Raw genomic sequence first — 18,192 nt, forward strand, 5'->3', positions numbered from 1 at the left:
CCAGAAAGCATTTTTTGACTCTCTCCAATGTGCTCTGTCCTGTTTTAAGACTTCTATTAATATTATTATTATTATTATTATTATTATTATTATTATTATTATTATTATTATTACTATTACTACAACTACTACTAATATTACTATTACTATTATTACTATTATTTTATGAAATAATAACACGGTTTACCTCACCCCTGCCCATGGCTGGTGGAAAACCAACCGAGTTTTTCTTGAGTTGTTTTCCAAGGAGTAGAGATGAGTTTATAAACAGAACACATCTTCAGGGTAAAACAGGCAGAGTGCTTTTCCAGCAGGCCAGAGAGCTATGAAGTGTTTTCAACAGAGGCGCCCAGAAGCTGAGAGAGAAAGCCTCAAGGACACTACAAAAAGCTGCCCAAACTGCCGTCTCCATGGTACTACTGAAATAGGAAAGAACAAATCTGACTTCATATTTGATCTGTTTCTTTGAATTTAACAAAGCCAAGTTAATATCCTCCGGTCTTTTCATGGGTTATGATGTCACAGAGGAAACGGACAGGTCAACAAGGAATCACTCTGCCGTGATCACGGAGCCGGGGAAAGGGATGGGCTGCAAGATGTATGAAGCAGCCGCAACTGTGCCCGTGCTTCTAGGCAGGTATCCAAAATCGCCTCGACAAGGTGTCAAACATTTGTGCCCATGCCCTCATCAACAGACATCTATTAAAGACAAATGGAAACATATAAAAGGCCAATACCCTTGCTGGGTACACCGTCCAAAGAACAAACTCTCAGTTTGACAACTGGCCATCTCAGTTCCATGGGATTCATTCTTGGAGAACCTTAAAAACCACTCTTCTGTCCTCAAGAATTGCTGCATATTTGTCCTATCTTTGGCTCAGGGATGGAGCACGTTCAAGTGAACTTTAATGTCTGCACAGATTTGACTGTCTTTTTCCAGGTTCACTTGTCCATTCCAAAGAGGCCTGAGCTAAGTCCATCTTCCGTAAGATCTATTCCCTCCAGTGACAGCTCATTGAGCCTGCAATTAAAAGCCAAGTGAACAAGACTGTCCTCAGCTAAAAAGTTCACCCACCCTTCACTGTTTTCTTAATCTCCTCTCCTGGCTAATTGCAACAGACTAACACCTCCCTCCACCAAGATACCCAACTATGTCATTTTTCTCCCCAAAGAGAAAATAAGGTCCATAAAAGAGGAGACAACTCCATAGTCACCTCTGAATTCTTAGCATATAGTAATGTCAATAAATACAACTCAGATTATTGTTAGTTTCCTTTAAAACCTTTCTGGTTATTTCAATGAGACCTTGGAAGAGAGGTGTTTGCTGTCCAGTATCTTGATCCACAAGACTCTGGAGGCCTTTTTCGGAATAGCTGTTCACTGATTCATTCAAAACACAACTTATCAATCAAGGAGTAGCTGTGGTTTTCTGCCAGGAGTTTGTGGTCACTCTCATGCCAGAACAGCTTTAAACTATATCCTTACTTTGGATTTGTTATTTTTCCCCTCTTCCAACAAAATTGACTTTTCTTACTTTCTTGTCTTGAGGAATTTTTTTTTCCTATTTCACCCTTTAGTAAAGCAAGATTCTCAGGATGGGCTTGGCCCATTATATGATCACCCATCCAACTCCTAGTGTGAGAGGTCTGGGGCTCACCTGCTTCCCTCCTGTCAAGGCAACTGAAAATCAGTTCAGGAGCCAACCAGCACACCACGGCTTTTAACGCTCACGTATCTCTCAGAAACCCTGCTTTCTCGTTTGTCTTGGCTTCTGAGAATTTTCCCTCACTTTCTTGACAATTAGTTGTGCAGCTTGAAAGATGAGGAAGGAAGGTTTTATTTCTCAATCAGCGTTTTAAGGAACTTGTGTAATGAAGGTTTTCAGGAGTTTCTAGAACCCTCCATTGCCGAGACAGAAAACACACTAGACATTTTCTAAATTTAGTTCTCATGTGCATTTTTTCTTTGCTTTTTTTTTTTAACTGCTAACAGACATTTTTTAATTAAAAAAAAAATAAGGCCCCCAAAACAATAGAACACTGAAGGGGCAAACAAATTAACGGGCAAAGACAGAAAAATGATAACTACTCTACAAAGTTAATATAATACATACACTATGTATCAGATCAGCAATTCTCAGTAACAGCTAATTGAAACATGACCATGAGGTAAAATTTCTCTCCTGTCAGGACATGGCCAACAGAAAATACAATTAAACCAACAAACTAATATCCTAAGTCTGGCGAGGTACAGAAGGCTACAAGCTAAATGTGTCTTATTCTAGAAAAGAGGGAGTCTCACCAGCTCTTTTCTGTGGAGCCTGAGCCCACGGGAGGACGGTGAAGTGAGCTCTGTAAGTACCCAATTAGCAAAGTGAGTGATGAATAAATAGATGTGAGCTTTGATGGCAGAGATAATACTACTATTCGTTTGTCCTTTAAAGTATGACTTCACGTTCAGTGATCAATACTTCAGCGTCCTTAGGAGTTGAGATTTTAGGAAAATGCACATCCTGGGCCCAGATCTCCTCTTTAAGCTCGTGACACTGCAGTTAGTTGTCTCAAAGGCAGCTCCAACTCCACATGCAAAGAGCTGACTTCACGGTGTTCCTCCCATAGCCGTCCTTACCAGGGCCCCTGGTCGGGGGGTAAGGTCTCCCTGCGTCTCCCAACTCAGGCCCATCACTCACAGATGTGAATGGACCCCTCCTTCAGGGACCAGATATCCTCAGACACCGAGTCCCACTACCCTCAACTGACCTACCAGATACTCACTGGCACTCACTCAGCACTGACTCTCTGCTGGAGACCACGCTGCACACTGCACAGTGTATCTCACTGGATCTCCACAATAGTCCTGGGAATTGGGTACATCACTGCTTCAATTGATTAGATAAATTGTTTCACTTCCTTGCGTGCGTCCTTCAAACTGACACGGCTACTAAGCCACAAGCCTGGGCCTGAAAACCACTTGAAAATTGGACACTGCTACACCTCGCAGCCACCCTACTCTGACTCATCACATCATCTCCTGCCAAGCCTTCTAAATGTTTCCAAACATTCTAGAAGACAAATATGAACTATGAGAGCACCCCACTCTCCTACTTAAAATCTGTCAATGATGGTTCACTCCCCTTAGGAGAAAGCCCAACCAGGCCTGAGCACAGCCTAAGGCCCCAGCATCCGCTTTCCCTGCACGGCCGCGCCGCCTCACCCACCACGCAGCTCTACACGTGCCGTGTCTAGGACAGGGATGCTGACTCCGCACAACCCAGGGCTTGTCTCACTCGAACAATGATCACCTTCTTCAGTGTTCATCTTCTTCATTGCTGACTCTCACAAAAATGTTTTCTCATGATGAATCAATATCTTTTTCCTTACAACTGCCCATCATTAATAATGAGCTCCCCCCAAAGAGAGAAGACTTAATTCTCAGTCTCCTTATCTGTAAAGTGAGAATAACAAGGAAATATGTGAGGTTTCAAGAGAAATAATATTCATGTGAGGCTGAGGGACAATTCCATCATACAGTAAGCATTCAATATGTGCTTACTTAATATTAATAAGAATATATTGCATTCTAGCAACCTTCAATCAATGTTTTATGACTTTGTCCAACAGACTACTGACAAACTGTTGGACGAACCACTTTGAGCAGATCAGCACAAGCATACTGGGAGAGGTAAGTGCTGACTCCAGTTACAGCTGCAGCCACCCAGCACTACGGGGCGGGGGCAGTTTGCTCAAACTCTTACATGTTGCTTGAGCATTTAGTTCTCATTATAGAATAAAGACAGTTGTTCTTTAGTCAAAGCTCCTGAAACATAAATCTTCAAAGATTGATGCAAATTAGGTTTCAAGTACAACACTCTCACTAGAATTTATTTCAAAATTATAGTCTTAGCTACTCCGCACATCAAAAGGGCATAATCTTAATGTATCTGACTAAATACACTGAAAGGGTTGTTTAAAAGTAATTAAGAAGAAGCCATTCAGAATAAGCTCTCAGTATCATCTGCACAAAGACCCACCCAAGGGTCTCATTTCTCACTTCCACATAGGTGTTTTCAAGTAGCTTACCTTGGGTCTTGGTTTCTTCTAACACGGGGCGGGGAATAGTTGTGGATAGATTTATGTAGCAAATATATACCAAGGGTATTTGTTGTGAAGGAATTCTACAAATAAGAAGATTGATACATAGTCCCACCCATAAGAAATTCAGCCTTTCCATTTACAACAGCATTAAAAATAAAGTGAGAGATACATTTAACAAAAATTTACAAGATTTGTACATTGAACTTTTTGAAGTATCAACAGAATAAATTTTAAAAGATCTACATATATGGAAGACATCCCATTTTCATGGAATGATTGACAATATTATTAAAAATGTTAAGAATCCTCAAAGTGAACTATATATTCAGTGGAATCCCTATCAAAATTCCAGCTGACTTCTATGCAAAATTGAAAAACTGATCCCAAAATTCACATGGACGTGCAAGGGGCCCAGGACAGCAAAAACAACCTTGAAAAAGAAGAGTAAAGTTGGAGGACTCACTTTAAAGTGTACTAAAATGCTATAGTACTAAGTCAGTATGATACTGGCATAAGTTTGGATAAATAAATCTAAAAGACACAATAAAAACCCACGGGGAAAAACTTACATTTACAGACACTTTTCCACTAGGGGGTCAAAAACACTCCATTGAAAGAATAGTCTATTCAACTAATGGTTCAGGGACAGCTGGGTATCTGCAGGCAAAACAATCAATCTGGAATCTGAACACCCATATTTTATATAACAAATAAAATTAATTGAAAATAGATCACAGACAGAAATGTAAGATTTAAACTTATAAAGTTTCTAAAAGAAGACACAGTATAAATCTTTGTGGGCCTAGGATAGGCTTTGGTTTCCTAGATACAAAACCAAGAGCACAAGTGATAGAAGGAAAAAGCAGATAAACTGGACTTCATCAAAACTAAAACCTTTTTCTTACAAAGGACATCATCAAGAAAGTGAAATGACAGGGGAAAAGGGTATCTCAAGTCAGAGAGTGCGTGCTTTGCAAAAAAATAAAATAAACCTTTACATCTAACTACCTCCCTTGTAAAGAAATTGTTTTAATGTTTAAAAAAAATATAGTTAAAGGACAATGTGCAGAATAGAAGAAAAATTTTGCAAAGCATGTATCTAATAAGAGAGTAGTATCCAGGATATATAACGAATGCTTACAACTGAACAATACAAAAAAATACACCCAATTTTTAAATTTACCACGAATTTAAATAGATATACAAATGGCCAATAAACATATGAAAAGATGCTCAGCATCACTAGGGAAGTCAAAAACAAAATGAGATCTCATTTTACACCCACTAGGATGGTTATAACCAAAACATGGACAATAACAAATGTCGTTCAGGAGGCAGAGAAACCTCATATGTGGCCAGGGGAAAGGAACAATGTTGCAGCTTCTTTGGAGAAGTCTGGTATTTCCTCAAAAGCTTAGAGTTATATGTCTCAGCAATTCCACTCCTACATATAGAGTCATCTCTCAATATCCTTGGGGGGTTGGTTTCAGGAACCCCACACCCTGGATACCATAATCCAAGGATGTTCGAGTCCCTTTACAATCAACCATCTGGATTCATGTAGTGGAAACTACAGATATGGCGGGGCAAATGTACAGCCAAAAGAATGAAAACATAATTCTCATAAAAAATTTCCCATCAATATTCATAGCAGTATAATTCAGAGTAGCCAAAAGTTACTAACAATATCCATCCATCAATGAATGGATAAACAAAATTACCAAGAATAGGCCCACAAACTTTTGGTCATTGAAACTTTGACAAAGGAGGTGAGAAAATACAATGGAGTAAAGACAGCCTCTTCAGCAAATGGTGTAGGGAAAACTTAACAGCTGCATGTAAATCATTGAAGTTAGACTACTCCCTCACAGAATATACAAAAATGAATACAAAATGTGTTAAAGACTTAAACATGTAGACAAGACACTATAAACCTCTTAGAAGCAACCATAGGCAAAACATCTGACATACATCTCAGCAATGTTTTCCTAGAGCAGTCTACTCAAGCAATAGAAAAACAACCAAAAATATACAAGAGGGATCTAATTAAACTTACAAGCTTTTGCACAGCTATGGAAACAGTAAGCAAAACAAAAAGACAACCAACCTATGGAATGGGAGAAAATATTTACAATAAATGAAACTGCTAGGGGCTTAATTCCCAGAATATGAAAGCAGCTTTTACACTTAATAAGAAAGAAAAACAAACAATTCAATTCAAATATTGGCAGAAGTCCTAAAGAAACATTTCTCCAATGAAGACGTAGAAATGGCCAGTAGCCACATGAAAAAATATTCAATATCATTATCAGAGAAATGCAAATCAAAACTGCAATCAAGTATCACCTCTCACCAGTCAGAATAGCCATCATTCAGAAGTTCACTGACAATAAATACTGGAAAGTCTGCGGAGAATTGGGAACACACCTACACTGTGGTGGGGATACAGTTTGGTGGAGCCATTGTGGAAAAGTGTATAGATGTTCCTCTAAAGACATAAAATTGACCTCCCAGATGACCCAGCAATCCCACTCCTGGGCATATATCCAGAAGGAACCCTAATTGAAAAAGACACCTACACCCCAATGTACACAGCAGCACTATTTACAATATCAAGACATGGAAGCAACCGAAATGTCCACTGAGAGATGACTGGATAAAGAGGTTGTAGCATATTTGTCCAATAGACTACTATTCAGCCATAAAATAATAATAAAATAATGACATTGGCAGCAACATCAATGGACCTGGAGAATGTCATTCTAAGTGAAGTAAGCCAGAAAGAGAAAGGAAAATACCATATGAGATTGCTCACATGTGGACTCTAAAAAAAAAAATAGAAAGAAACAAAAAAATAAACTTATCTACAGAACAGAAACAGACACAGAGACATAGAAACCAAACTATGGTTACCAGTGGGGAGAGGGTGTGGGAAGGAATAAACTGGGAGTTCAAGATTTGCAGATACTGAGTATGTAAAGAATAAACAGCAAGTTTATACTGTATAGCACAGGAGAATATATTTAATATCTTATAGTAACTTATGTTTAAAAAGAGGATGAAAATGAATACAGGTAGGTTCCTATTTAGCTGAAGTGTTGTGCTGTACACAAGAAACTAACACAAAATTATAAACTAACAAGACTTCAATGAAAATATTTTTAAATAGACCAAAAACGAAAAAAAAAGGAAAAGGATATTATCAAGCAAAAAGAATAAAGTACTGATTCAGGCTACAATTATGGATGAACCTTGAAATTTTATGCTAAAATAAGCCAGACACAAAAAGCCAAATAGTGCCCTTTAAAGTGAACTGTATCTAAGCGTTTATTGTACTACTCCTGTAAATTTTCCAGAGGTTTGAAATCTATCAATATCAAAATAAAATGTATTATGCATTAAAAACTTAAAACGCTTCCTCACAGGAGGGCTTTAAGTATTAAATGCAGAAACGCATATAAAGCTCTTGGAAAAACAATTTGCACGTCCACACACAGTCACTGCTGTCACTGCCACTCAGAGGGTGGTGACAGCGCTGATGAGAGCTGCCTCCACTCGCTCCCCTGCAGAAAGGAGTGAAGGCCTGAGCTCTGACAGGCAGGGTGAGCATGAACCTGAGTCATACACAGCCACGTTCCAGACTCTGCGTTACCCAACTTTCTTATACAAACTGCAACATGTAATGTAAACACGCTAGAGGGATGTATCTTACAACACAGGCAATACAATGTTTTACAGTAACTATAAATGTAGCATCTATTGTACACCTGAAACTAATATCATATTTTAAATCAGCTATATTTTTATGAAAAATTAAAAAATATTTTTAAAATGCTATCACTTTAATATTCAATTCGGTTTTTAAGTTACTACTAAACAGCTCAGAATGTATAAAAGCATTTAATTGTGCTGTTTGCTTACATATTTATTTACATTCAGCCTCTTGCTAAAAGAGAATTTAAACAATTCTGTTAAACACAGCTTAACAACCATAACAACAAAAAGGCAAAACTGAGAGTGAAGAGAAAATGAAGATTCAATACTTAAATGAAACCAGGGGGAAGTAAACTCATAAAAATGGATTCCATGAAGTCAGGGCAAGTGTTAAGGCTGACTAGAAATTCAGCTGTAGGATTCTTGGCAGCGAAACCAAAAAGAAAAGATGATGGGGCGGGTGGTATAGCGTGTGCTTAGCGTGCACGGGGTCCTGGGTTGAAGCCCCAGGGCTTCCACTAACAGGTTCATACATCTAATTAACTGCCCCCCTAAAAGATCACCAAAGAAAAGAAAAAGAGAAATTTCTTTCCCAAAGAACCCTGATATTAAATTTGGATTAAATATTAAAAAAAAAGAAAAAAAGAAAAATTCAAAAGATAAGTGACACTGAAGGAAAACCACAGCTGGGCTAACAAGCTAAGTCACAAATCAAAGTGTGATAAGTGTCGGTTTCCTGATCTAAGTTTTGCTGGGCTACCTGGTAAATCTGAAGTTTAGTGTCAGTTTACTGGGCTAATAAGCTAACCCGAAAATCCAAGGTCAACAGTTGTCAGTAACGTGATCTGTTCCAAATTGATAAGCTTCAGTGTACTGATTCCTTGCTTTTTGTTGTTTGAGCCTTATTGGGTAATAGCCCCATACTTGTAATTAACCCTATAAAACCTCATGTGCACGTCTTGGAAGTGCTCAGAGCTTTGGAAAAGAAACCCCTCTGAGCCCGCCAGCGTAATAAATCTCAGTACTCCAACCCTCTGTGTGATTATTATTTCTTGGCTGGCCTTTTGTTTCCATAACAACACAAGCGATAATGCCCGTGAGATAAATCTGGGGAGGCTGCTGGTAAATCCCCATGTCTCACGTGGGAAAATCTGAAACATCCTTCTCACCACTCAGAGTCATCATAAGCCCACACCACACCTCCTGCCGTTAAATGCAGGAGCACGGTTAGGGCCCGGCCTTTGCTGTCTTTGTGTCATCACAGTGAGACAGGATGGAAGGGGGAAGAGCACAGCCATTCAAGGAAGGCCGCAGCAATTGACATCAAAATGGTGAAGGATTCAACCCCCAATAGGCCTTGAGGCTCAGGATGAAGAGATTTAACTTCTAGCAGATCTTGAGCTTCAGTAAACATCCATTGTAATAGTAACCTGGTGAATAACATGCCCCAGGCACCATGGCAGTCCCAATGATAGCCACAAAAGGTCAAAGGGTGGGAAATGGCCAAATCCCTGGGAATCCTAGCCCCTTGCCCTAAGGCTGGTCCTTCTACTTCTTAGCATATGAAACCACCAAGCCCAAGAAAACAAGCAACACAGCGCCACCTCGTGGTCACCACTCTCTGTCCCTCTTTGGAGAAGACAGACCTTCTGTCTGTAGGGTGTGTACATACTTCTAATTTGTGCATGAAACCCCCACACCTCGTGACGTTTCTCTTGCATTTCAATGTATCTGTCTGAATATATATACCTTTACTCAACACTGGCTTGCTCTTGAATTCTTTACTGCATGAAGTCAAAGAACAAAATCTGGTGGGGCACATCCCAGGGGCTCAACGAAACCCTGGGACACAGCCCTTCTCATGCCCAACGTTTTTTATTCTTGTATCAACAGGACTGGGCTGTGAAGTGAGGTCTGAGGCCCCAGCTAAGGGACAGAACCAGCTTCCAGGGTTCCAATTTGCGGGCAGCCTCTCCCCCAGCTTGGGCCTTGGGGTCTGCCCGGTTCTCTGTGTTTCTCTGTTGTGCTGACTCCCCAGCCATACAGCGTACTCCTAGGCCTGTCCCCACAAAACCCTTCTCTCCAAAATACAAGCACGTCATGTCACAATCCTCTTGTTCAACCAGGAAATGTTCAGCCCACTTTTTTCCTCCCCAATAAAGTACCCAACTGTCCTCCCTCCCATCACATCACTTCTTTCTTTGTGAGAACTCTGCACTCGCCACACCCCATCATGAACACAGGTGTCTTGCTGGCTGTGACCGAGATGTTTCTTTCTCACACAGCAAGCGTCCTTTCACTTTCCCCTTGTTACCTTAAAAAAGCCTTTCCTGAGTCACCCACCCCTCTGATTATGAACTCACAATGTGCTGAAGTTGCAGTCACTAAGTGCATACATCCCAGTTTTGGCTAGGTTTCCATCACAAGATCTTCATTAAGGAGCTGCATCAAGAAGTTATACAGGGTATTCTTACATCAGAGTGGAGGAACCTGCAAAAAATTTAAACGGCTTTGAAGAGAGTGTTAACCAGGGACAGAGATATCGCGGGTCCTAGTCAAAAGTTTCATGAGGAAAAATGTTCTCCCAAGGCTCAGAGTGGCTTCTGAACACAGAATCCTCAGGGAGGAGGTGACAGGCAGTGATTAGGGTGGGTGATACAGGTTACGCTCCCCCAGCTGGGGAAGAATAGGTTTTTTTCTTGTTTTCCAAACAATTTCTTACTACCTTTTTCTCTTATTGCCACATACCATTTCCTACGAATTAAGCATATCAATGTCAGTCATTTGGGCCACTTGGGAGAAGCTACACGATGCCATTCACAGGGATGGGGCATGACAGCCACACCAGTCTGGGTTGAAAGACCAGTGGGGGTATTTGCAAGGTAATCACGGGCATGCAGCAAACTCCCCAGCTTCAATGACCTCATCTCAAAGCTGGGGTCAATAAAACTACCAAGCAAATTGCGTGAAGATTATGGCCAATGTTTACTAGGTAAGTGCCCGTGAAAGCTGCCGCTTAATGGGGAATGAGTACGATCAATGAGGCCCTGTCTACCTGCCCACACGCGCCCTGCCTTCCTGCCTTGCTGCAACAGCAGAACTTGTTTAGCTGAGATGAACACCCCCAGAGCAGCCCAGACGGGAAAGCTCCCAGCTCTGCACGGCGAGACGTGTTCTTTCCTTCTCAGAGCTGATCACAGTTTGCTGTCGTATGTTTTTATGTTTATCCCTTTTGTAACTCCCTCTCCTCCGGAGTTTTAGCTCAAGCAGCACAGGGCCAGGTGTGTCTTGGGTCCTGCCGGATATTCTGGGCAGGGAAGCAGCCAACTCCATATCTGGCTCTGGTGCTGAACGGAGAGAGCAGAAGGCCCAGGGGCCCATGCTGAACTGAGGCCCCTGCACCCAAAATTATGGTCTGACTTTGGGCAAATTACACAGTCTTCTTTACCCTGAGATTCCTCATCTGTCCATGAAAATAACTGCCCATGTCACACAGAGTTACAAGTATTAAAGGAAATCAACAAATTCACAACCTAGCCAAGGGGCTACAAGTGCATCCTCAACAGACAAATGCTGCCTTTACGGCTCTGATGCACGCTAAGCGGGGCGGTCCCACACAGTGAACACTGCTAAGTGCCAGGGTGTTAAATGCTTCATGTGTGCTATAATACTCTTTAGATCTTACAACAATCCCAGGAAGAAATGAATATTATCATGCCCATTTCACAGATTCACCAACAGGTTGAGAGTATGCATTCTATTCCAAGGCCCTATGGTGAAGAAATGGCAATTTAAACCGGAATCTGGGCCCAGGCCTTGGCTCCATCTCTCTCCCATCCACCTGACCACTTGCCTATGAATTCCACCTGTCCAATATAAAAGTTTGCAGCCGGCCATCTCTTAAAAGCAATGTGTGCCACCGTTTGTCAATGTTGTTTAATTACCATAAACTGTTCTCAGAAACCACTACAGTAAAGAAAGTTGGACTTAAGGAATTCTGCATTGCGTTCTCCTGCAATGTGCAGGATCCCTTTCCTACACCTCCAAATCCAAGTGTATGCTTCCTCCCTGTTTATGTTTGCACACGGCTTATTAAAGCAGAAGGTATCTGCAGTAATTCCATCTCGGTTGCTTTCCAAGTTTGCAGATTATCCATATTCGGTCTGTGAACGAAAATATTACAATGTGAATGAGAATACTGCAACCATGTCAGTAAACAAAGAATACTGATACCAAGTCATTAAAGGCTTCCGCCACTCCCCGGCGAGGACAGGCCTGCAGCCCAGCCACTGCAGCAACTCACAATGGTGCCCTCTGAGCAGACTCAGAATAAGAAAGGACGGGCTACTGGCCCGAGATAGCTAGGTGCTTGTCTAAAAAATGAATTCAGTGAGTCCTAATATTTGCTTCCTCCCATTCATACAAAATCACTAAATTCTTGAACTTGAGATACCTGGCTTTCTTTAGATAACAAGTAATCTTTTATTGTTCCAACAACCTGGTCTTTGTTGTAAAGCTCCTATATATCCTAGCTCTTCCTCAACCTCTTGGGAGCAGTCCCTCAGAGAGTTCTGAGAGACGGTCATCCTGGCTCGAGTCCTCCCGCCAAATAAAACATAACTCTTAAATTTTAGGCTGCACGTTTATTTCAGTCAACAGTTTTGGACACCATGAAGCACCACAGCAGATTTCTCTCCACCTGAACTCTCCGAGTAACCGGAGCCTTGGTACCAGCAGTGGCCCTTTGTGCTCATCCGCCTCCTCGGGGGGTCGAGATGAATTTGGCTGAGTCTCTCCTGGTTCTCAGATCTCACATATTGGTTGATGATCCTAAGTTTTATCTGGCGGTGTATCCAGGTACGTGGCCCTCCAGTTGAAAGAAACTGAGGTGAATTACCCACCCAGTGGAGACATCCTGGGTGGGGCCAGTTTGAAAGATAACAGGAAATACCCACCTTGAGGATATGTCCAAAGTTGGGCTGGTGGAAACATATGAGGAAAATACTCACCCAGTGGAGACATCCCGAGTGGGTCCAAGTTGAAAGACACTGGGTTCAGGACTGAGTGGTTAGGTAAGAGGCTGGTCTAATGTTTTCCTCAATTTGGTTACCTCCATTGAATTTTTCAGGATAAAAGTAAAACTCTTATGAGGAAACTTTCAACTCCAAAATTCGGACCATCCTCCTGGTTGGTAACAGCATTCTCGGGTGACAGGGAATCTTCCAGGAGTGGTAGACACAAAGACTTCATACCACAGAGTTGTCCCTGTGGGAAATCTTACTAGCAAATTTATTCTGGGAACCCGACCTTACAATGGGGAATAGAACTTTCAAAAAAAAAAATAAACAACAGAAAAGAAAAGAAAAAGAAATGACAGATTGCCAGTCTCCAACTATTTCCCCAGCCAGATTTATGTACATACAAAACTTACAACATTAATCGGGAATAAGAAAAAAGAAAAAACAAACTCTGGAAATAACCAGGCCTGATAAAAACATCTTTTGGCATTCTGAACTTATAAAAACAAAATCCCCTTTAGGGGGAACTTGGATTTCTCTTCCTGTGTCCTTGAAATGTAAACATTTTATCTTTCTCTGGGTGTTTTAAGTGTGTGCATGTAAGTATATATATGTTTAGTTTAGTTTTTAAAGGAAACCTTGGACTCTGCCATACAAAAGGTTCAAGTATTGTGTACATACGGTGGCCACGCAAATAAATTGGGATTCTAAGCAATTCTTTGATTGTACCAATTTTCAGATATTTTGCCATCTTAAACTTTGTTGCATCAGCCTTGACCACGAAGGCTTTAAGCTTTTGGAGAGTAAACCTTTGAATTTTATTTAGGCAACACCCCGACTCTCATGTGGAAGGGCCTCTTCATCTTATTGGTTTAAAATCACTATATATATATATATTTATATATATATAAATTGATGGCCATATGATGGATTTTTTAATTTGGAAAAAGTTTTTAATTGGTGAAAGTTTAAAGAGATCTCATTATAAACGGCTGTTTTATTGGTACCTATTAAAATAAAGTTTAAATGCAGAAAAATATATCTAATGGTTAACCTAAGAACTCAGATATAAAAATATAACTGGTTTGAAAAGCTACATTTTTGTTTTTCCTTTCTGATAAATGTTTCTAGAGATGCTAATAAAAACTTAGTATAATTAATGTTAATTAGGTTGAATAACTGGAAAAAGGATTGTAAAAATGTCAAAAAAACAGATAAGTGGCTTATCCCAAAAGGATAAATATTTTTATATGGTTATTTTGAATGAGATCAATAAAATGGACATTTTTGGATTTACATACAGGGTTTTGATACTACACTACGTAAAGTTAAAAAAAAAGGGCCAAAGAGTTCACCTACTCCCCCCCAACATTAAAGTTCAAACAAGTCCGTTTTATTTACCACAGTTTAAAATATATTTATATGTAGACTGAAATACTTGATCAAGGATTGGGACAACAGACCAATTAATGAAATTAAAAATCGAGAAGGGCCTAAGCTCTTTGGCTGAAACTTGGGCATCCTAGAGACTTCTATAAAATTATATACAATGTACACCCACAAAAAAAAGGTTTCTGTCACTCCTTCTAGAAATAAGAATTATTGATTAAACTTAATAAATATAAAAATTAAAGGTATAAGATTTAATAAAATTGAGATAAAAGTTTGTGAAATTGGTATATTTAGATGGTCTTTATATAAACCTTTTGCTTATGTTGTGGGATAGATATGTTTCAGTGGAAAAACGCTTCTCCTTCTTGGTATTATAAGGCTGGGCACATGTCTAGCCCTCTGAAAATATTAATTGAACAAATTAAAGGAAACCAATATAGTTACTTGAGACGTCCAATATAACGTAAATCTAAAAAGTAATTTGAGTAGCTAAAAAAAAAATATAGGTTTACCCTGGGTTTAACTTATAACTCAAGGAAAAGAGACCTTAATAAATGTCTTATGCAAGCTTTGGAAGACAAAATAAAGAAAACCTTAGTTTTAAAACATGGAATTCTTTGTTTACAGCTCTTCTCACTGATACAAAAATGCCAATTAAGGAGATAAAATTGGGTCTGGGTGACAGAGCAGTTATCTGGGGACCTGGAAGAGAGTGTCTTTGTCTTGCAGATCAGAAATATAAATACAACAAACAGTGACCTAGGACTGAGCCTAATTAGCTCAACGAAATAAAACTTGAGGCCATGAAATTTTTGGCATTTTAGAACTCAGAACTCTGACGGGTCCTTCAGACTTTGTGAGGAAATCTTAATTATCTGTTTCATAAATAGTAAGCCTTAGTGATTTGAGCAAGCAAATTCAGCTTACTCCAACTATTATTATAAATATAAGTAAGTTTTAAAGTGAAGCTATGAGATCTCTAGCTTTTGTCTGTTTATAAGCCTGCATACAGATTATAGAAGTGAGATATTTCTACTGCTAAAAAAAAAAAATTTCGAAGTCAAAGAGCTCTGCTTAATTGATGTAAAAATATAAGAGCTTAAAAATTAAGTATTTTTAAAATAAAAACTTAACAAATTGACTTTCAGTGTCATGTGAATTGGAAAATATTCAATATTAAGGTAATATTTGATATTGTTTAGTTTAAGTATGTTCTAATAAATATAGACATCTTTAAAATCATCCATCTTAACTATAATACCTTTACTGTACCTAGGTTTAATGAAAGTCAAATAAGATCCTGTTATATCTGTTGCAGATTTGTCAAAAAAAAATAACAGTAATGTGCTGTGGTAAAATTTTAAGTAAATTAAATGCAAATGAGATGAGAGCTTTGGGTAAATATTTAAAATATATTTTTAAAATGTATGCTTAAAATAATCTCTAAATGTTTGATATCTTTAAATTCTAGAGTTGTGCTAAATTAAGTTAAATGACAAGATTTTATTAAATATCTATGCCATTTTCAGATAAAATGATTGAAATATGAATTACTTAACATTTAACTTCCTCTTACAGTGAAACTAAAGGTGTTTAGAAATATTAATAAATGGTTGGTGTCACACAGAAATACTCTCTATTAGTAAGGGAATGATCTCAGTATCCTAGGAAAGTAATATAAATGCGTAAAGGAAGATGTAAGAATGGAATAATACTTTGTTAATGAAAAATAGTGACTTTCTCCTGAAGCTGGTTACCTCTGAATGGAAGACAAAATAAGGGACACACTAATATAAGTATAGAAAGCTGTGGAAGGCTTGTGGAAAAGGAACCCTGAGGAAAGTTTTGTACGAGGTCAGAATTGGCTAAGTTTAGAAACAAATTGAGCAATGTAAATGAATCTTAGAAGTTAGCTGGAACAAGATTAGAGTTGGTTTTCTCTCTGTTAAGAGGAAAAAATTTTCTTAAAATATTAATCCACCTTCAGTAACAGATTGTAAAACTTCTTATACCACTTAGCTGATCTGTTCTGCCTTTACATTTGACATATTTTCTTGTTAATGAATTAGTACTACATTACAGTGATCTATATGTTTATCTGATCAAGTGTTCTGAAATCTTTCAAAAAGCTCCCCAAATATAAAATTCTAATTAATTAAATAAAAATTAATTTAATTAATTAAAATTCTTTTAATCTCCAGTTAAGTTGGGATGCTATAGAAGGCCCCTGAAACATCCCAAAGAGAGATTTTTAACTATAAAGTTTCATTTGGCATTTAAATAACATGGAATTGTCAAATGAATCATAAAACTTCTAAGGTTATATTGAATGAGAAATATTATTAATATAGGTATTGTAGAAATTATATGGACTCCCTAAAATTCTGGTTTATCTGAAATGTTACCAGTGATAATTATGGGTATAGTGAACAGGTTTCTTTATTGATTATAGTGTAACGGTGTTTAACCATGCTTTTAAATCTTTTGCCATTTATACACAGTTAATTGTTTTCTTCTGATGGTTTTGCAAAATGCTTTCTCTTCAAGGAGATTTACTGATTTCTAATAAATTTCAAACTACAGCACTGAACTAAACTGGGTAAGACATTTTAAAGTTCTAATGAAAACTCTCATTAAAAGAATTAGTTACATGGGACTGATTAACCAGCTGAATATGGTTATAATTTTTGATATTGTTTGAAATACTACTGCCTTTTAACCTGTTTCCCAGACATAAAGAATCTCTTCTCCTTAAGCTAGTTATGGTTCACAGCAATTTGATAAATTATAACTATGTATACAGACTTGGAACAGTTATCTTTTCTCTCTATCTGATCCCTCAAAAGACTAAAAATACTTAGGTCCCCAGTGGCTCTCTCAGACAAATTAGGGAGATCATCTCCTAAGAGATATAGGAGTATAAAGGTATTTTAAGAATTTTAAAGAGAAAAGAATTTACCTAAATCTGTAAGGCAAAAATCCATGAAAAGCCTTGACGTGGCTTTCTTGGCCTTAGAAAACCTTATTAACATTCTACCCTGAGACTCCGTATTAAAACTTCCAACACAGTCAATTTAAAAAGCCTATATGATCAAATAATCAGATTTAATTTGTAAAGAAATTAATCTTGATTTGGCTATATTTGAGAAAACTGAGGGTAACTTTAGAGAGAAAAAAATTATATTTTAGTGGATATTAAATTCTAGTTTTGTTAATTGAGGTCCATATTTACTAAGACACTTCCCAGATCATTCCTTGCTGTTATGTCACACTGCTGTACAGTTTAATTGAATTATGAAAAGAATACTCTAGGTTTGATTCTGAAGCTCAGTAATCTATCCTTGGGTAAAATTCCAATGCCCCATGACCTGCAGCCAGGGGATTATACATACTGCAACAGGCATGACTTAAAGAACTGTCTCCAACCTGAATGGAAAGACCCTTTTTCAGATACTCTTAACTAGACCATACACACCAAAGATGAAGGAAACGGAGTCTCGGATTCATTTCCTATCTGAAACAGCCCCTCAGTGCACTGGCCTATAGAGCGCTGCTCACCTTAAAACAATGCCCAAATGGAGAAAAAGCTTCCATACCAGGATGAGAAGAAGACGACATCTGAGCTAGACTGCTGACCCAAGACACCGGACCAGGACTGTATACCAATTACTTTGATAATTTCTCCAACCTTTGATTATGAACTACTCCAATTGTTAAGTTTATGATAAATTACCTATGTCTAGTACTTCTGTGTTACCTTGGTGGGTTTCCCTACTCCAAGGCTCTAATTAGACAGCCCTCAGAAACGTTATTCTAAAAAGAATTTATAGTTCTGTTTAGGCCACTGTTGATCTTACAAGGTGGGAGATTTCAACTGGCCAATTAATACCTGCTCTGACCCTGACCATAAATATGAACTTTCTCATAGGATCAAACTCAGAAACACAAGCAAAATTTTAACCCAAAAATACAAC

At 38.5% G+C, this 18,192-nt stretch overlaps 1 long non-coding RNA gene across 1 annotated transcript in view; it reads right to left on the reverse strand.

Annotated features, from left to right (window-relative positions):
- Positions 1-866: 866 nt before the first annotated feature.
- Positions 867-18,192, reverse strand: part of LOC140695096 (uncharacterized) — a 28,894-nt gene continuing 11,568 nt past the window's right edge. The window contains exons 5-6 of the long non-coding RNA XR_012070784.1: positions 10,172-10,298; positions 867-1,021 (exon numbers count right to left, since the gene is read on the reverse strand). This is a non-coding gene — a long non-coding RNA (uncharacterized lncRNA). The remainder of the gene's footprint in view (positions 1,022-10,171; positions 10,299-18,192) is intronic.

This window comes from Vicugna pacos, unplaced genomic scaffold (genome assembly GCF_048564905.1).
Source record: "Vicugna pacos unplaced genomic scaffold, VicPac4 scaffold_137, whole genome shotgun sequence".
In the NCBI taxonomy this organism is placed as follows: Eukaryota; Metazoa; Chordata; class Mammalia; order Artiodactyla; family Camelidae; genus Vicugna; species Vicugna pacos.